Below are 21,840 nucleotides of genomic sequence, written 5' to 3'. Positions count from 1 at the left end.
TTGTTATCTTTAGTGTACTATTTTTTCTGCTTGAGCTATGTCATGTTTAGATATAAGCTGCTGTTTGCCAGGCATAGTGCTACTGAACTTTAATTTGTGTTACTCTGCTAAGCCAGATTTATTTTTTTGTTTGCTGCGCATTGCCTCATATTAGTTGTAATGTTGAATTGCTTGGTAATTTAGATTTACTGTAGCTTGCTTTGCGATTTTCCATTTTTTTTTCATTGCTGTTTATATTAATTGTTTTATGTGCTGCTGCATTGCCTCGTCCCTTAGTTTAGCATCTGAGCTCAGTAGATTTAAGTTAGCTTAAGAGGGGGTAGACTATATAAGAAACTGACTATGGAGAATAGGTAAAGAATGCATTGCGAAGTTATATGAAAAAGATTTGGGCCCAAATGAGTATTGTACAATCAGAAATAATTATTTTGAAAGAAATATGAACAGAATACAGAAAGCAGGCTTAGGTAGGACTTTTTGGGAATAATGATGAACAAAGGGAGATCTCCATGCAAAATACTGCAGTAAAACAAACCCTGTCCTTTCCTTTTGTGTTATCCCACTATATGTTTGTGTACCCTTGTGTATTTGTTTTCTTCCTGTCTCTGTGTACTGTTTCATAGAACTTTTTTCTCTTCTAATACTATGTTACATTCACTATGATGAGGAATACTGTTATCCTCAAATACAATTGGCATTAATAATGTGTTATTTACTTTGTAAAGATGTTTAGACATTATTTATTCTGTTTTGTGTTAATGCTCATGTGTGAAGTTGATGTTTCGAAAGTTATTCTGATCTTTTATGTATGTACTCATGTCATAATTCCTGTAACACTGACGTATATGTCTATTTCTATTCTTTTGTAACGCCTGTTTTACTACAAATGTTATCTGTATTGTTATGTTCTTTAATGATGTATTTTGTACCTTTGTAATTGTATTCTCATGTTATAAAATTGTAATTGACACCAGTTCATCTTATTATTAACTTGTAAGTTACATTTCACTGCACACGTTTCTGTTGGTCATAGTATATGGACAATATGTGAGAAGTAGGGACTGTTAGTGTTTGCACGTGTGTTAATAATTCAGCAAGGGACTGGATAACAGCATTGCTGGTTCTAAGGACAATTCCAAAAACTTTGTGAGTGCACAAGTGGTGGTTATGGACTTGCTATATTATCCGCAAGACTCTTCAATGGTGATTGTGCACCTGCACAGTCACAACAGATGGCTATCTCTACAAGGACTACAATGGGTCTACACCTTTGATGACTCACCAATACCATTATTTATACAAGGGCTGCAGTGGGTCTGCACCTCTGGTGGCCCACCAATCCCATACTATCTACCAGGACTACAGTGGGTCTGCTCTGTGATGACCTACCTACCAATATTCTTCAAAACTTCGACTGACTCTGCTGTGGGTTTGCTCTGTTGTGGCGCATTACCTGTCTGCATGTCGAGAGTCAGCACTGTCTTTCCGTTGGGAGGTCAACACTACTTCTTCAAGACTGCATGGAAATCCACTACTTCTGTGTGCATTTTCTTTTACTGCTCAGACTTTGAGAAAAACACTGCAATTTTACTGTGACGAATGATGAGGACTGTCTTTATGGACTGTGAGAAAATTTGAGCTTTTGACCAACATTGTATCAATAAGTGTGTGCATTTGATTTCTTTGTTATTGTAATTATGAAAAATTTTTTCAAATCTGTATTGGCCACTGCCCAAACCAATTTGTAAAATTTTTTGTGGGGGAGCATGGGGGCTATGTAAGTAGGCTGTTTAGGTTTTTTTATTGGTAACGCAACATCTGTATGAAAATCACTGGCTGTGCTGTGTGCAGTCTGTGGCTGCTTTGCATTGTTGTAATACTCGCCATTGTAGTGTTAGGCAGTTGGAGGTGAGCCGCCACCAGTGGTGGATGTGGGAAGAGAGATGGCGGAGTTTTGAAATTTGTCATGAACTGCTATATTTATATATGATGATATCAAGGTAAATACATTGTTTGTTCTCTATTAATATCTTTCATTTGCTAACTATCCCTATCAGTAGTTAGTGCCTTCCATAGTTTGAATCTTTTATTTAGCTGGCAGTAGTGGCGCTCGCTGTATTGCAGTAGCTTGAGCAGCGAAGATTTTTGTGAGGTAAGTGATTTGTGAAAGGTATAGTTTAATGTTAGCCAGGGCCATTCTTTTGTAGGGATTTTCGAAAGTCAGACTGCGTTGCGCTAAAAAATATTGTGTGTCAGGTTAAGCACAGTCTTGTATAATTGTTCAAAGGGGAAGTTTCAGTTGGAGATATGTACTTTCAAATGATAGGTGTTAATATGCCGAAATAAGTTTCCTACCGCTCACTAAATATGTAAGGTTGTACTATATGAATATTTTAAATTACCAATACTTCATAATTAACAAAGTTTCTGAGTTAACTAATTAGATCACTGCAACCACAATAACAACTAGTACGTAATGAATGATATTCAATGGGACTGAACTTATTTATGAAACTAAAATTACTTTGTTCTCAATGGGTACGAGGTACACTATAATACTGTCACTATCATAGTTTAAAAAAAAAAAAAAAACATATTAGATGCGATTGGATACTGAACTTGCTTCGTCTCAATCTACTCACGGAAGTCCACTGGGGGCTGTAATCATCGAATGACAGCGAAACTTGGTAGATACGCTAATGCGTTAATAGCGAACCGTTTTACTCTGGAAAAAATAGATCCCATTTGGTCACCAGGTGCAAAACTGGCGCTGTACAGCTCTCTCCGGCGCTCATATTGAACAAACTGTCTAAGTGGCGTTAATAAGAAAATCAACATTACGGCTTTCTCATTTTTTTTGATCGTTTCTGCCTCAGTCTCTTTCCTAATCCATAACCGGTACATATGGAAACAATTCTATATGTCTTCCTTGCATTCACAACATCAGATTTGCACCTCCTGGCCAAAATTGAAATTATTTTTTTCAGCGTAAATCGGTTCCAGATTAACGCAAATAGAATATGTACCAAGTTTCGCTGCCACACTATAATTACAGCCAATACCGGACCTCTGTGAGTAGCTGCACTCTAATCATAAGCACCTGGTACTACACTACTGGCCGTTAAAACTGCTACACCAAGAAGAAATTCAGATGATAAACGACTATTCATTGGACAAATATATTATACTAGAACTGACATGTGATTACATTTTCACGCAATTTGGGTGCGTACATCCTGAGAAATCAGTATCCAGAACAACCATCTCTGGCCGTAATAACGGCCTTGATTCGCCTAGGCATTGAGCCAAACAGAGCTTGGATAGCGTGTACATGTACAGCTGCCCATGCAGCTTCAACACGATACCACAGTTCATCAAGAATAGTGACTAGAGTTTTGTGACGAGCCAGTTGCTCGGCCACCATTGACCAGACGTTTTCAATTGGTGAAATATCTGGAGAACGTGCTGGCCAGGGCAGCAGTCGAACATTTTCCGTATCCAGAAAGGCCCGTACAGGACTTGCAACATGCGGTCGTTTATTATCCTTCTGAAATGTAGCGTTTCGCAGGGATCGAATGAAGGGTAGAGCCACGGTTCGTAACACATCTGAATTGTAACGTCCACTGTTCAAAGTGCCGTCAATGCAAACAAGAGGTGACCGAGACTTGTAACCAATGGCACCCCATACCATCACGCTGGATGATACGCCAGTATGGCGATAACGAATACACGCTTCCAATGTGCGTTCACCGTGATGTCGACCAACACGAATGCGACCATCATGATGCTGTAAACAGAACCTGGATTCATCCGAAAAAATGTCGTTTTACCATTCCTGCACCCAGGTTCGTCGTTCAGTACACCATCGCAGGCGCTCCTGTCTGTGATGCAGCGTCTAGGGTAAATGTAGCCATGGTCTCCTAGCTGATAGTCCATGCTGCTGCAAACGTCGTCGAACTGTTCGTGCAGATAGTTGTTGTCTTGTAAACGCCCCCATGTGTTGACTCAGGGATCGAGACGTGGCTGCACGATCCATTACAGCCATGCGGATAAGATGCCTGTCATCTCGACTGCTAGTGATACGAGGCCGTTGGGATCCAGCACGATGTTCCGTATTACCCTCCTGAACTCACCGATTCCATATTCTGCTAACAGTCATTGGATCTCGACCAACGCGAGCAGCAATGTCGCGATCAGATAAACTGCAATCGCGATAGGCTACAATCCGACCTTTATCAAAGTCGGAATCGTGATGGTACGCATTTCTCCTCCTTACACGAGGCATAACAACAACGTTTCACCAGGCAACGCCGGTCAACTGCTGTTTGTGTATGAGAAATCGGTTGGAAACTTTCCCCATGTCAGCACGTTGTAGGTGTCGTCATCGGGGCCAACCTTGTGTGAATGCTCTGAAAAGCTAATCATTTGCATATCACAGCTTCTTCTTCCTGTCGGTTACATTTCTCGTCTGTTGCACGTCATCTTCGTGGTGCAGCTATTTTAATGGCCAGTAGTGTAGATATAATTATTTCGCATCTACCGTTTAGTGTCATATCTATGTATTTGATTTTGTCTAAGCCTTATGATCACTCTCGGACTTCTGTTTAATTATTATTTATATTTTAAATTTGAATTATTGCAAGTCATCCATTCCAAAGTGGAAGTTCCACTACCGCAAGCGTACGTTTAAGCCACTTTTCGACGGTCCGTTAGACTGCCGTCTGCTGACTTTCCGTCGCCTACCAAAACCCGCCCGCTGGAGCGTGGATGGCGCTCGTCCCGTAGAGAGTGTCTGTCGGCTGCAGTGTGCCGGTTGCCTGCTGGGAGCCGGTTTCCCAGGCAACTGCAGACGCTGCGTGGCGGGACAAGGTCATTGCCACGGCGCGGCGTGGTTGCGGCGCTGCGGGTTGCGTCTGTCCCCTTACAGCTTCAGCGTCAGGGACTGAGAAATGAGGAAAGGAAATTTAGGGGCTGACGTCGCGTCTTGTATGTGTGTGTGTGTGTGTGTGTGTGTTTGTGTCTGTGTGTGTGTGTGTGTGAACTCATTCATAATAACTGATAATACGTAACTGAATAACAGCAAGTGGATAATATGTAGAATGTGATAACGATTAGGTTGGCTTTGAGGAAGGTAAAAAGCACAGTAGAGGCAGTTTTGAAGTTGCGCTTGACAATGGAGGCAAGGTTTAACACAAATCAAGGCGCTTGCATAGAATTTGTCAAGAGAGACAGCACTTTCGACAAATGGCGAAGTATGTTTGAAATTCTCGGAAAAATAGGTAAAAACGACAGCGAAACAGAGGTAAACGCAATAAGTATGAGAGCCAAGAGAGAAGAAAGAACAAAAGATCAAGAAAAAAGAGTGCGGATTGGAAAGGGCCTACGGCAGATATAAAGTCGATCTCCCTTATTGTTTAACTTGTATATCAAGGAACGGATGGTGGAAAAAAGAAGAAAGTTTCAATAGTGGGATTAACATTCAGGATAAAAGGATATCAACTGAAGAAATAAAGTCAGTAAATGAGTCCACGATCATGTTTTCCCACTTTATTTATAAAGGTCCGTCTTGATCGCATAAATTGTTTAATTCGCAATTAATGATTTCATCCGCTGTCATCTTCAGACCTGTTACAAATAGGAAAATAGTGGTGCAGCATTCTAAGTTGAATTTGGTGTAGCAATTTCTACAACAAGTCTAGTTATAGATAATAAAAACAGAAATACTAACATGATTAACGACCATGCATACCAGCCATATATACCATAAAAATATTCTGATGTCAGTATCAACGTCATGATCTATATATCTAGGTACATAGTAAGTGTTGGTAATGGTCTGGGCGCGTCCTGTGTTTATACAAATAACTGAGGCTAATAGTGGGCACGAATGTTAGGGTACATGAATAACCAGTGTCGTGAATTCAATAGATAAAATGCAATATGCGTAATAATAAATTAAAATTATTTCGCATGGCAGAAAGAGCCTTTGACAATGAAACACGATCTGAAATACAATATGTGGAAATAAAATTCATACTTAAAACCACGTGAAACGTGTAGAGAGTAATAATAGGAAGCTACTATCCTGGCAAAGTAAATAACACATAATCGCTGCGGTAAAAAAATAGGTAACAGGAACGAGACAACAGATTCAGTGGGTGAGAGGTTTGTTGCTACGTCGTACAATGGTGCATTTCCCGACAGAATTGCACAAGCGTTTGGAAAAAAGGAAGTAAAAATTGGATTTTTTAATAAAAGGACCGATGGTTCTAGGCTACTCCACAACATTAGTAACAACAGCAACAATATGTAGGATCTGGTGTCTACATCACCGACACCCAAAACTATATATATATATATCCAACATAAGAACACATTCTGTACACTTTTGGATAAAGAAAAGCATATGGTAGGATATACAGGAATACTGCGGAAGTGTTGCAGAAGGAGCCAAAGAAGAATTATTGAACCTATTGGAAGAAATGGAACATTATGTACATACAAAATGACAAACAGGGTTATAGCTAAATGAAAATAAGAGTTTAACTTGAACGCTTAATCTGATGTATCCAGAAACCTACCAGTTTTAGCATTGTGGCGGGCCGCAGTAGCTTGGCGTGCGGTTGTGTGCGCCGGCCACCAGTGGCGAAGAGGCTGGGCCTTCTTCCGCAAGCTTCGCCTCAGAACTCCAGAAACTTCTTACAGAGAATCCACGAGGCAGTGCCACTGAGATTCCACTCCGAATGTGTCATGGGCTACCGATATTTTAATTAATGGTCAGTGTCCTGTCAATTATCTTACACTTACGGCTATGTTTGATTGTTTTGTCATGCTAAAATGTTTCGATCATAATTGTGCTGTCATTTTCAAAGGTTTTTAGTCTGACTTTTATACAGTCACAAGTTATTTACTATTTTTATGGTACGTATGGCTGGTATGCATGGCTATTAACCATGTTACTGTTATTATTTTTCTTATGTATCACAAGGCATGTTGTAGAAATTGCTTCTAGTAGTTGAACTTACGTTGTTTGTTACAATAGTGCTTTTCTGTTTGTAAGCTGAAGGTGGCAATGGACGGAGCCGGTAATTGCCAACTGCACAATTTAAGTCATCAAGACGGACCTTTGGAAATGAAGAGATATCAGTCATAAAATTCGCTGACGGTATTGTTATCCTTTGTCAAAGCGAGAAGGAATTACGGATCGTACTGAATGGGATGAGGAAGACGGGATATGGACTGAGAGTAAAGCAAAGAAAGACGAAGATAATGGTGAGTTGCAGAACTGATATTAGCGACAAACTTTGTATGAAAATTGTCGATCACGTAGTGGAAGAACTGAAGAAATGCTGCCACCCTGGAAGCGAAATTCCGCATGACGAACGAACCAAAGAGCATATACGAAGAATACCTGCACAGGAAAAAAAGGAATGCCTTGCTAAAAAAAAGCCCACTAATATCACACATAGGCCGTAATCTCAGGTAGAAAATTTCTGAGAAAGCCCGTATTGTGCGGATGAGAGCCGTGGGCGGTGGGAAGACTGAAATATAGAGAAGTGTAGTGTTTAACATGTGGTGCTATAGGAGATTGATGGGTAAGAAATGTGGAGATCGCTGCAGAATCCTTGAAGAAAGAATATGTGAGAAAAACTGATTATATGCACGGATAGCTAAAAGGACGTTAGGAAATAACTACCGTCGTAGTAGGTGGAGCTGCAGGCAGCACAGATTCTTGAGAAAGACAAAGATTAAAATACATATCCAGTAAATAGTTCAGGACTTGGGATGAAAGTGCTCCTCCGAGATAAAGCGGCTGAGGCATGAGAGGAAGTCGTGGCAGGCTGCATCAAAGCAGTCAGAAGTCTGAACAAAGAAAAAAAAAATTTAATGTTATGTGTGTACTATGTATAACGTTGAGTCATTTTAGATGCCTATAAGAGTTTTCGCTCAGATGTCAGCGATGGAGGATAGTATCAAATTGGCCTAAGACAGAGAAGGAAACCGGCAGTGTACGAGTATATGTCAAAGGAAGCACCCCTTACCTCGGATTAAATGTCTTAAAGAACCCATAGAAAACCTAATTGAGTATAGCCAAACGTAGATTTCGGTCTTGCTCCATCTCGCTCCGTCAGAATGTAACTTAAGTATCCCGCTCAATTCGAATGTACCTCCAGTATGGTAACCAAGGCGCCCCTCGCACAACTGCTGCTGTAACGTCAGCCTCACTGGCGGTTAACAAGCTGTGTCTGTTTCCATATACTGCACACGTGTAACATGAAAAGCTTCCGTAACACCGCGTGAAACTAGCCGACGGCGCAGTCTAGCGTTTCCCGACAAGGAAAAACTGTACTAGAAACACCAACAATAGAAACAAACAACATTAGACGTTTTTCTGTATAGTCTATCACCAAAAAGCTGTTATAAAACTCTGCTTTGTTGCAGCTGGTGCCGACTAGTTGATCATCTTCTAGCAGACCTGAGCATAATACATGATAAGAGTACGCTACTGAAAACATTATTTAGTTCCTTTAAAAATAAGCGAGGTCATTGTCATATTCCAGCAGCTATTAATGTAACCCAGAAAATTTCCCACATTTTCGGCTGCTACTTTGAGAAAACAATACCCCGATTTTTATTGGTTCTGGATGTATAGAATTGAAGATTATGATGTTTTATCGAAATTGGTCACATCATAATAACAAATGCGCAACTGAAACTGCAAAATAAACGATAAATCTGAAATATCAACACAATTGCTGGATCTCTAGCGACGAATATGTCGACAATAATACAATATACAGGCTGTCCCCCAAAAGGAGTTTACAAGTTTGAATTTTAATAACTGGGGAGCTATTAATGATAACCCGATCCTGTGGTGATTCTATGGTGCTCTTATGACTGTGTGTGTAGCCATTCATTTGCTTTTCTTTTGTTATTATTTTCAGTTGCCGGTAACTAGACAAAAATCTCAAGATGGCTGTAAACTTCTCGTTGGAACGGAGAAAATTGATTTTAAAGTGTTGTTGAAATGTAAAAACATGAAAGGAGTGCAAAGGCGATGGCGGGCAGAGTTTGGTATTGGACCACTGTCACATGTAACAATAACGAAATTACGTGACAGATTTGAGAGGAAAGGAAGAGTGCGTGATTTGAAGATGGGGTGGTGTGGCAGGAAGAAATCAGTAGCGAATAATAGAGGGATGAACACAGTGGTACAAACTCTGACAAGATCCCCAAAGAAAAGCATACAGCAAGCTGCACTTCAATCACGTGTAAGCAAATCAAGTATTCACCGTATTTTAAAGTAAGCAACTTGAAAACCCACACATTACCATCGTGGCTTGCGGTAATTACTGGATGAATGAGATGGATAGGCCGACAAGAAAATGTTGAGTTTTCAGCGATATCTCCCGATTAAACACCGTTAGACTTCATCTGTGGGGAACTCTGAAGAACACCGTCTAAGCTGGATGAGGCAATTGTGACGACCTGTGAATCCATTCCAACTGTAACCGTAACACATGTGTGTCGATGTGTTTCTCAGCGTTGCAGACACTGTACCCTCACAGAGTACATGCTCAGCAAATGAAGAGTAATGATTCTGCAATCTTCAGCCGCGTTCATGCTCTACCAATCTACTAGCTGCCTGATTGACCAATATAAATTTATCACAATCAAAAAAATGGTTCAAATGGCTCTGAGCACTATGGGACTTAACATCTATGGTCATCAGTCCCCTAGAACTTAGAACTACTTAAACCTAACTAACCTAAGGACATCACACAACACCCAGTCATCACGAGGCAGAGAAAATCCCTGACCCCGCCGGGAATCGAACCCGGGAACCCGGGCGTGGGAAGCGAGAACGCTACCGCACGACCACGATTATCACAATCAACACAAGTAATTTTGGTAACCCACTTTTGGTTAGTAATTGCTTCTGATCTTTTCAATTGAAAATACACTGCGCTGTGATATTCTTCACATAGCAGGAAATCCTATAATTGCAGGATTTCGGAACCTTTGGCCGTAAAATACCATTAGAGTGCTTCATCCTGTAACGATGTAATATATTCGCTACTGATGAAGTATTGCCATTATTAATCATTTCTTCACGAAACTAGCTTTACTTCGAATTTAGTCTTCAACTGTATGCTTCTGAAAGGCATATGTGCTAGCTATTAAACTTGCAACACCATTTGCATAAAGAATACTACCTTATTGGAAAGTAAATCATCAGCATTTCAGCGCAACCATACAGTATAGGTTGGAGTAAAGCCAGCTACATTCTATAGATGAAAAGAGATTACACAGCGAGTTTCTGATCAATATTTCAATGTTGTTTATTTGTAAGAAGATCGTGATTTTTCTTGCGTGTGTAGGAGAAACTTCTACGATCGCGAGTCGGAATTTGGCATCGACAGGATCGAGGCCTATCTACACTTTGGTTTGTCACATCCAAGACATAACTGCTCAGGGTAGTCTGAATCCAGCGACTTTCATGTTAATGTGGAAACTATGAGTTCAGGAGGTTTGCACTCAGTGCCATTCAGAACCCCAGCGGCCACATGCAACTACTGACCGAGAGGAAACATATTCCAGAACGAGATTTTCACTCTGCAGCGGAGTGTACGCTGATATGAAACTTCCTGGCAGATTAAAACTGTGTGTCCGACCGAGACTCGAACTCGGGACCTTTGCCTTTCGCGGGCGAGTGCTCTACCATCTGAGCTACCGAAGCACGACTCACGCCTGATCCTCACAGCTTTACTTCTGCCAGTATCTCGTCTCCTACCTTCCAAACTTTACAGAAGCTCTCCTGCGAACCTTGCAGAACTAGCGCTCCTGAAAGAAAGGATATTGCGGAGACATGGCTTAGCCACAGCCTGGGGGATGTTTTCAGAATGAGATTTTCACTCTGCAGCGGAGTGTACGCTGATGTGAAACTTCCTGGGAGATTAAAACTGTGTGCCCGACCGAGACTCGAACTCAGGACCTTTGCCTTTCGCAGGCAAGTGCTCTACCAACTGAGCTACCGAAGCACGACTCACGCGCGGTCCTCACAGCTTTACTTCTGCCAGTATCTCGTCTCCTACCTTCCAAACTTTACAGAAGCTCTCCGCAATATCCTTTCTTTCAGGAGTCCTAGTTCTGCATTGTTCGCAGGAGAGCTTCTGTAAAGTTTGGAAGGTAGGAGACGAGATACTGGCAGAAGTAAAGCTGTGAGGAGCGGGCGTGAGTCGTGTTTCGGTAGCTCAGATGGTAGAGCACTTGCCCGCGAAAGACAAAGGTCCGGAGTTCGAGTCTCGGTCGGGCACACAGTTTTAATCTGCCAGGAAGTTTCAGGAAACATATTGTTCACTCAGCCGTGCAGGCTCTTACAGCCCCGTCATATACCTTGAGAGGGAGAATGAAGCGGCTTGTAGCAAGACAAGAACGTGAAACGCGACTGTGTGACGGCATCTAGAGCAACACAGACAGCACAACGACCATTGCTATGGCTTCATTGACGGGGCACCAGTGAGGCGCGCAAACAACAGTGCACTCAGAGGCACTACTGGACACTGGAAGGGCATCACATCAGTTTTTCAGACAGGCTGCATTTCTGCGTGCAGCATTACATTAGGTCTGATCGTATGTGATGGCGTCGAGGAGAATGAATAAAGCCAGATTACATTCATTACTGTCACATGGATACAGCAACCAGTGTGGTGGTACTGGATGCCACTGGCTACACAACATCGTCACCTTGGTTTCTATTGTTAGTAATTTGGGTAGCAAGCCTTATATTTCTCATTTGTTAAGCCCAGTCCCTGTACCCTGTCTTCGAGATCTCAGTGACAGTTTTCAACAATATAACGCAATAACGCATTTCCAACAAGATAATGCAAGAAACGCAGTTTTCAAGATAACTCAAGAATGAATTTTACCATAGCTGTTCAGACTTACCTCAGCACAGAGGGTGCTCGACTAATATCCTGACCGGCATGCTCTCTAGACGTCTCACCTACTGAAAACATCTGGTCATGACCACTCACTAGACAATAAGATCGATCAGCTCTGACATAGAGTTGAAGCATCATGGAATGACATACCTGTGTCTGTCATCCAAGATCGGTTCAATTCCATGCCCAGCCAGTTTAGGGCGTTTTTTGCTGCTTTGTGTACTAAATTTTTCACCCTGCGTTGCTACAAACTTCATACAAATTTAATAGTGCTTTCTTGCTACCACAACATAGATTCACAAGAACTAAAATTTCGGTATTTCCTATTGTTCCCGGAGTTCCAATTTTTATCACCAGACTGTGTACTTGGAAATATACTTAACAGTCACCTACCTATGCTTCTGGTCTCGCTATCAGACTGCCATTGACCCAAATCTCCTGATTCAGAGCGTCTCTCCAATGGTTTCATGTTACTTTTTTTTTACTCCCTTACAAATTAAAATAAATTTTCTTCGCTTATTCAGCTAAAACCAATAAAAATGCTTCACTCACTTTCTACACAAGGAGGAATTATAGTTTAACCAGGAGAAAAGTTTTAGTTTCATATAGGTCAAGAAGTATTACATTGACATGATTAATTTTTTAGTGAATCGATTCTGAAAACTGTTTTATTTCTTGCAAACATGTTCCTGAGAAAAAATATGTTGGTCACACTCTGATCTTTATGAAGCTGCTCTCTAACGTATCTAATGGATATATTCCAGAGATTGAGACCAGATCCTAGACAGTGGTATCATCCAAAGATCACAGTGCCACACCACAGGCGGCAACGCACATTGATACCACAGCTATTAGCGAAGTCTCGCTGCAATCCGCGACGACGAATTGGAGACGCTAATGAAGATATGCCGTTTCTCTCTCTCTCAGCACAGCAGCGTCCTCACACAGAGGTCCATACAGACCCGAGGTTGGAAGCGCCCTGACCACTTAGTGACGTCAGCTGAAGCAGTCAGCCTCATCGAGCAGAACGAAAGAGTATTCAAGTCTCAGATAGAACTGTACTTTTGTAAATGTTGAATATTGTACTTTAAGAGAAGAGTTTGTTAATTAGCGCATTAAGTGTTGCTTTAACACTCAATGACGTCTGTAAATTATCAGAAATTCCCGAGGCAAAGGACTGTATCAAGTTAAGTATATCTTTTTATTTATTCAAGTAACAAAGTGAACTAATGTTTCATATGTTGTAGATCCAATGATCCACAGTTATGTCCAGGAGATTGTACTTATTTCTGATAAAACACAGACAAGCGTTGAGTGAAATGCAAAGAAAAACCTGAGGAGCTCGTCTAGATGTATTCCATCACTGAATTCTGCTGCATAGGCAAAGTCGATACGGCTAGATGCAGGCACCAAACCTCTGTATATCGTTGAAGGCGGCTTCCTGACATTTCCAATACTTTATAGTCATCAGAGAGGTAATTCTAACTATCAGTTTGACTACCTGTTGAAAAACAGATTTGGAGTGTTCCATAAAGGTCCTCTTTTCATCCACAATGACGATATCTACAAATAAAATTATGAACTATGGGGATTTTTGAAGGATTTCTGTTGACAGGAAACCCGTGCTTCAGCAATATTTACATTGTTTCGTGAATAACCAAATGAGTTGTTGTCTCTGAGCTCCCACTACGTTATCACAAGTATATTACTCGTCTTTTCTTCAAGTTTCGAGTCCGCAGATATTTCTGATAAAATACTCTTTCAATAGCGTGACCGGTCTAAGAAAGTTCCTAGGTGAGGTAGGAAGGCCCCTTCTTTACCAGTGGTTTCTGTGCGAAACCTTAATTTTTAGGTCGACTATCTTACTAGTGATGTGATGACGTTTACAGGTACTTACTGAACACTAGCGGCCATCTGAAATACTCGAGTTTGAATAGTACACATATCCCATCTTTACTAGCTCCCGTACTATGGTCAAGGAACCCGTTATCTTTAAGCTGGTTCATGCTTAGGTCCAAAATACGTCAGTTTTTATTGATGTTAAGTGCTAATGCGTCCAATTATCTTTTATGTGCAGCAGGTTATAATTACGCGTCATATTTCGTATTCAATAAGATGACCATGTTTGATTTCAATCTGAAAACGCTGCCAGTATTCAATAAGATGTTCATGTTTGATTTTAATCTGAAAACGCCGTCAAGTAAGCGTCGAATCATCTCCGCTTTTTAGCAGCGAAATCGTGGAACCTCTTGTCGTAACCAGTGACACACTATATCGCCTACCGGATGAATCGTCAAATGATCATCAGCCAGTAATCTCCAACACTGCAACGGTAGCACCACACAGCGTGGCATTTCTTGGTGTATTTTTAATCAGTACCAGAACAATCATCAACAAAACTGAAGCAAGAGGTAGAATGTGCTTGACGGATCGCAGAGTTGCTGACACATCAAGGATTCTGTGAGCTAACAACTTGTTCGCCAGCAATAAGAGTAAACGAAGCACTATGCATAATACGTTACGCACCACATGTTCTACAAGCTAAACGTTTAAATGAAATGGATGCACATAGTGAAGAAAACATCAAGAAGTTGTGCATTGTGTAGCACAGTGAGACGACTACATCGTACCGAACACCTGTGCCAAACATGTGAGATAGCATACCATCTGAGTAGTAATGAGTGCAGAATGGCACGATCCCTGCTTTACCGGTCAAACCACAGAGAATAAAATCAACTGTAAAATTTTTTTAGCGAAATACTTATGTTATATTGACGTATACTTGATTGTACCAATATTAATCACACAATAAGTTTAACAAATATTTTATTACTGATGAAGAAAGCGATGTAATTCAGTAGCTTCAAGGTCGATATCAGCTCCCTGGATATCTGAACTCACGGCATTAATGTTTCTCACATTTATTTCCAAACCAACTGCTGAAGAGGCGACGTACAGTCTTTTAATCGTAGTTGTACTGCCAGGTCTTCACATATGAGCACGCTGTCGTCAACAGATCGATTGTTTGGAGAACGGCATGAAATCTGATCCCTGCGCTATCCTAATCCAATCACGAGCGTACGAGGGCAGTTCAATAAGTAATGCAACACATTATTTTTCTCGGCCAATTTTGGTTGAAAAAACCGGAAATTTCTTGTGGAATATTTTCAAACATTCCCGCTTTGTCTTGTATAGTTTCATTGACTTCCGACAGGTGGCAGCGCTGTACGGAGCTGTTAAAATGGCGTCTGTAACGGGTGTGCGTTGCAAACAACGGGCAGTGATCGAGTTTCTTTTGGCGGATAACCAGGGCATCTCAGATATTCATAGGCGCTTGCAGAATGTCTACGGTGATCTGGCAGTGGACGAAAGCACGGTGAGTCGTTGGGCAAAGCGTGTGTCATCATCGCCGCAAGGTCAAGCAAGACTGTCTGATCTCCCGCGTGCGGGCCGGCCGTGCACAGCTGTGACTCCTGCAATGGCGGAGCGTGCGAACACACTCGTTCGAGATGATCGACGGATCACCATCAAACAATTCAGTGTTCAACTTGACATCTCTGTTGGTAGTGCTGTCACAATTGTTCACCAGTTGGGATATTCAAAGGTTTGTTCCCGCTGGGTCCCTCGTTGTCTAACCGAACACCATAAAGAGCAAAGGAGATCCATCTGTGCGGAATTGCTTGCTCGTCATGTGGCTGAGGGTGGCAATTTCTTGTCAAAGATTGTTACAGGCGATGAAACATGGGTTCATCACTTCGAACCTGAAACAAAACGGCAATCAATGGAGTGGCGCCACACCCTCTCCCCTACCAAGAAAAAGTTTAAAGCCATACCCTCAGCCGGTAAAGTCATGGTTACAGTCTTCTGGGACGCTGAAGGGGTTATTCTGTTCGATGTCCTTCCCCATGGTCAAACGATCAATTCTGAAGTGTATTGTGCTACTCTTCAGAAATTGAAGAAACGACTTCAGCGTGTTCGTAGGCACAAAAATCTGAACAAACTTCTCCTTCTTCATGACAACGCAAGACCTCACACAAGTCTTCGCACCAGAGAGGAGCTCACAAAACTTCAGTGGACTGTTCTTCCTCTTGCACCCTACAGCCCCGATCTCGCACCGTCGGATTTCCATATGTTTGGCCCAATGAAGGACGCAATCCGTGGGAGGCACTACGCGGATGATGAAGAAGTTATTGATGCAGTACGACGTTGGCTCCGACATCGACCAGTGGAATGGTACCGTGCAGGCATACAGGCCCTCATTTCAAGGTGGCGTAAGGCCGTAGCATTGAATGGAGATTACGTTGAAAAATAGTGTTGTGTAGCTAAAAGATTGGGGAATAACCTGGTGTATTTCAATGCTGAATAAAACAACCCCTGTTTCAGAAAAAAAATATGTTGCATTACTTATTGAACTGCCCTCGTAATTTCAAATTTCGAAGTAAGCTCACCGGACATAAAAACATTCATCACCAGGAGACATCGTACTAACAGCATGTAACACCGCCTTTAGCCTTGGCTGGCTTCTATTCAGCGAAGAACAAAGTTCCTTCAAATATTGCACATCTTGCTGAATTTACATCTACATCTACATAGATACTCCGTAAGCCACTGTGCGGTGCGTGGTGGAAGGTACCTTGTACCGCTACTAGTCACTTCCTTTCCTGTCCCACTGTCAAATAGAGTGAGGGGAAAAAGAGTGTTTATATGTTTCCGTATGAGCCCTAATTTCTTGTATCTTATCTTCGTGGTCCTTATGCTCAGTGTGTGTTGGCGGCAGTAGAATCGTGTGCCAGACAGCTTCAAATGCCGTCTTATCTATAGTGTTGCTCGAAAAGAACTTCGCCTTTCCTTCAGGGATTTCAATTTGAGTTCCATAAGAATCATCATAACACGTATTTTTCGAACCTATCGGTGACAAATGTAACAGCTCGCATCTGAAATGCCTCGATGTCTTCCTTCAATCCGACGTGGTGTGAATCCCAAACACCCGAGCAGTACTCAAGAATAGGTTGCACCAGCGTCCTGTATGCCGTCTCCTTTTCCCAAAATTCTCCCAATAAACCGAAGTCGACCATTCGCCTTCCCTACCACAGTTCTCGCATGCTCGTTCCACTTCATATCGCTTCGCAACATTACGCCCACAGATATGTAAACGACTTGTCTGTCTCATTAAGGACACTAGTAATACTGTATCCGAACATTACAGATTTGCTTTTCCCGTTCATCCACATTAACTTAATTTTTTCCAAATTTAGAGCTAACTGCCATTCATCACATCAACTAGAAATTTTGCGTAACTGGTCTTGTATCTTCCTGCATTACGTAATAAAAAAATCGGTCAAAATTATTATTTGAGTGCATTTTTTCGTCTGAGTGCGTGAGAATGATTGAGAGAGTGTATGTGGGACATATGTTAAAATTTGATATTTCATTTTACGTAAAACCGTGTGCAAACGAACCGTGGGAAAGTATGTTGCAACCGCTATTTAGGTAACGTATGTCGGTGTGTGCTTGGCTTTGTATAAAAGCAGTCAGAACGGAAGTTAGAGGCGGAATAAATTTATTTATCAATTTGAAGAATATTTTGCACTTCGTTTATTTTGATTAAACAAAATACAAGAATTTGAAGTTTAGCTGACATTAATTACTATCAACATAGTGATTGGATAAGGCAAGATTTCCACGAGAATGATCAGGAAGGAACGTTCTGATTGGTCGTTTAGATCAACAGCCAATCAAAAATAAGTAGGAGTGGGCAAACAGGAGGGTACCTCGAGAAGAGTCGCTTGCTAACTGGTCTACGGATAACACGACGTCAGATCGCTCCTCAAAAATACTCTGTAAGATGAGGAAATCGTGAGCTAATTTCTGTTCGAAGATATCGTGACTGAAGCGACTGGAGTTACGAACATTCTAATGAAAGTTTGGTGTTCCTAAGTTAAATAGTTCGAGAGATATGTGAGTGTGAACTTTCTGGTCGTAGTAACAACTCCGCGTGGCGTGTTTCGTGCTCTGTACGGAATATTTTGGCGAGCACTTCTTACGAAGAACACCACTGAAACAACCAAATGTTTAACTCGCGAATTGTTCTGGGTCTGTGAATGGTAGAACGTGAAAATTAGTCGGGTCGGACTTACTAAAATTCTGGCTGCTTTTCTAGTGAATATTTGTTATGCAGACAGTGAACTTCAAATGATAACGTTTTACCATATAGACTACGGAGTTGATAGCCATTTCGTGTGTTTCAATATGAATAAAAAGCAGAGTTAGTCTAATTTTAAACGCTTTTCTGCAAGTAGACTGAAGATCCCGAAAACCAGATTTTTTAACCACGAACGTTCAGGAACTGACTTTCAGCTACAGTTGCGCGCCCTCTGTGTGGTAAGTATTAGGTGGTGGTTTCATCAACGCTGCTGTTCACTGCCTAGCACGTATCTGCTATCACAGAGTGAAGGGAATCGGCAAGAATCCTATCGAGGTAGGTGGACTGAACGATAGCGTTAACTAAAACGCGTACCTCCGACCCCGCCCCGCCGCACATGGTGATACAACTACAAATCGGGCAACTTCATTCACGTTGTTGTAATCGGCAACTCCAAGCAAGATATCTCCTCTCTGCCATTCTGTCGCGGCCCCTTTTCGGCTCGTCTTTCTGCACTAATTCCTATAATAGTCTTGCGCATGTGCATCACTTCATTGTCGCTGCGTATGTCAGCGGTGGAGAGTTTTACGATTTCTTGTATGTCGATCCTTCTGAGTGAAGGTTTGTGACACTTCAGCCGTTCACTTGTGTAATAAAATGACACAAACACCTGCAGGCGTTCCTTCAGTGTTATTTAGCATACAGTAATTAGTGACTCAGTACACCAAATGGTTCAAATGGCTCTAAGCACTATGGGACTTAACATCTGAGGTCATCAGTCCCCTAGACTTAGAACTACTTAAACCTAACTAACCGAAGGACATCACACAGATCCATGCCCGAGGCAGGATTCGAACCTGCGACCGTAGCAGCAGCGCGGATCCGAACTGAAGGACCTAGAACCGCTCGGTCACAACGGCCGGCTCTCAGTACACCATCTTCAGGGCTTAACTGACGCTGAGGGGCTGAACTCCAGTCGTATACACGATCCTTTCAGTGGCTAACATCAATGAAGTCGTGTATACGATTGGAGATCACCCCCTCAGTGTCAGTTAAGGCCTGAAGATGGTGTATTGAGTCATCGAAACTGGTTGCAGTATAATAAATAACACTGAAAGGACAGCTGCAGATGTTTCATAATATTACAGTCACACCAATGTCTGGTACGAGTTCCACAACATCTAACGTACTCCAAAGCGACCATCCTGCTGTTTTTATGTGGTGACTAATACTTTGCCCGCTAAAGTTAAACATTCTCTGTGGACCCCTATGAAACTAATGTGCATTAGTAACGGTTTGAGCTCAGAAACAGAAACTAGCAATCGCTACCTACTCGTCACATCAATAAACAGCTTTTCATGTTATGCAACTTTCGGTTACTAATTTGGCCACTGCGCACAAGGGAATCACCATCAGATTGAAGCAACGCCTTAGCGCACTCCTAATTACATTTGTTAAATCATGGTAGAAGTTGCAGGAGTTAGGCTTCATAAATGGAACAGACATCACAATTTGGAGGTTTTATTTATATTCAGAATCAACATGAAATCTTTTTTGAATGCGACTCTTGGAAACAAAAACACAGAAAACTAACGTGAAATACTGAAGTTTGTCATGTGAGACTTTGTTCGACATCCTTAGAACTCAAAGAAAAAGAAAGTCACAGTTCCCCATTTTCAGAAGTCGCATTTTTAAATTAGCATGAGAAATAACCCAACAAACTCTGCATCCAAGACGCACAAACAACCAGATAAATGTGAGTTGCTCAGAGTACTGTCTCTGAAATATAAAACTAACACCTAAAGCTAAATCAAAAAGCGGCAGACTTCAAATTTCACAGTCAGTGAGGGACGCTAGCTTGGAAGCGAATGATGGGACATGAATACTTCCTGGAAATTAGCAAATAGATTTCCAGAGTCTGTGTACTCAATCTCAGTTTCGAGAGGCGGCGACAAGCTTGCAGCTAAAGTAAATGAGCCTCGTAGGATGAAAACAGAGAAGAACGCTGCACAAGCTTCCCTGATACGGCGTACAAATGTTCATAGGCAACTTGTAAGGTTGGTACTGAGTCTGAATGGTATTTTACTACAGCTGAAGTACCACGGGTAGTGTCTAGAATGGGAGGCAGTACACAGGATCGGGCTTGGCCGAACAGAAATAGTGTTGAAATACAGCTAGACTTCTCTAGTTTCATGGGAACGAATAGACAGGATTTATTTTGATGTCCATGCTGAAAGGATACTTTCTACATCTGAAGTAGGCACTTGGGGTCTAAGGGACCACTGCGGCCTCGCATCAGCGATTAACTCTCGGAAACCGCAACTTCAGAATGCACCGAGCAGGCTCTGGGAACCACCCCAGAATGCCATCCGGCCTAAGCAAAGCCTTCGTGCTGCAATTCTACAGTAGAAACGGGATGTCCCGGAATCCGAAACTTGGCGTGAGAACCTTTCAGCCACCGCCCAACAGTTATTACTGCCCTACTCTGTAAATGAAATGCATTGAAGCGCCAAAGAAACTGATATAGGCATACTTATTCAAATACAGAGATATGTAAATAGCCAGAATACGGCGCTGCGGTCGACAACGCCCATATAAGACAGCAAGTGTCTGACGCAGTTGTTAGATCGGTTACTGCTGCTACAATGGTAGATCACCAAGATTTAAGTGAGTTTGAGCGTGGTGTTATAGTAGGCGTACGACCGATGGGACACAACATCTCCGAGGAACGATGAAGTGGGGATTTTGCCGAACGACCATTTCGGGAGTGTACCGTGAATATCAGAAATCCGGTAAAACATCAAATCTGCAACATCGCTGCGGCCGTAGAAAGATCCTGCACGAACGGGATCAACGACAACTAAAGAAAATCGTTCAACATGACAGAAGTGAAATCCCTCCGCAAATTGCTGCACATTTCAGTGCTGAGCCATCAAGTGTCAGCGTGCGAACCATTGAACGCAATATCATCGTTTAATATATTTTGTATGGGATCTAAAATTTAAAAACCTCTCTCACACCGGCCTGATTTAGCTTCACTGATCAGGATAGTAAAAAACATGCGTATATTAAGGGAATTTTCATTGACAAAGCAGGCTTATCACATTCACACAGTTCAATACTGTTCTATCCTGGTTACATTAAGCTTAACTTAAATTCCATAAGGCAGTGAAGCAATTTCGAAGTGTCGGTGCGACGAAAATTGTCAGTCGATCTCCTGGAAACATTTGTAATAATTATTAACTTTCGGTGATCACATGGGGAAGACCGGAGATCTGCTGGTAAGACCGTGTTAGCCTATTTATTTGAAGTAACTGGATATCTTGAGCATACAAAACGGCAGGTTCGTCCAGTGTAAATCAGACGTTCCCCACTGATCCCGTGCAACACAGTGTAGTAAGCAGACACTGTCAATAATAATAATCCGTTAAATAATACGCGAACACACTTACTTTAGTTTAGTTCATGTATTAAATTCCTTCTCATACAGAATCTCATCAAGATGGCGACTAGCTCAACAATACATACATATACATCCTTCTTTCAAGACTAATCGGCAAGAAGTCCCCTATTCTTTTTCCTAAGAGAAAACATAGATAGCAGAGAAGCTATTCCATGGAGTAAATGGACGCTCCAAGGAATAATTGGGCTTGAAACTACTTTGCCTTGATAATCGGTAAGATAAGAAGATATATTTCGAGATATGTACTGAGTTATATGATTTATAAAATTTCTGTAAATATCGCGGAGAGA

Source organism: Schistocerca americana, chromosome 4, assembly GCF_021461395.2.
Source record: "Schistocerca americana isolate TAMUIC-IGC-003095 chromosome 4, iqSchAmer2.1, whole genome shotgun sequence".
Lineage (NCBI taxonomy): Eukaryota > Metazoa > Arthropoda > Insecta > Orthoptera > Acrididae > Schistocerca > Schistocerca americana.
Note: the sequence above shows the minus strand (reverse complement) of the source record.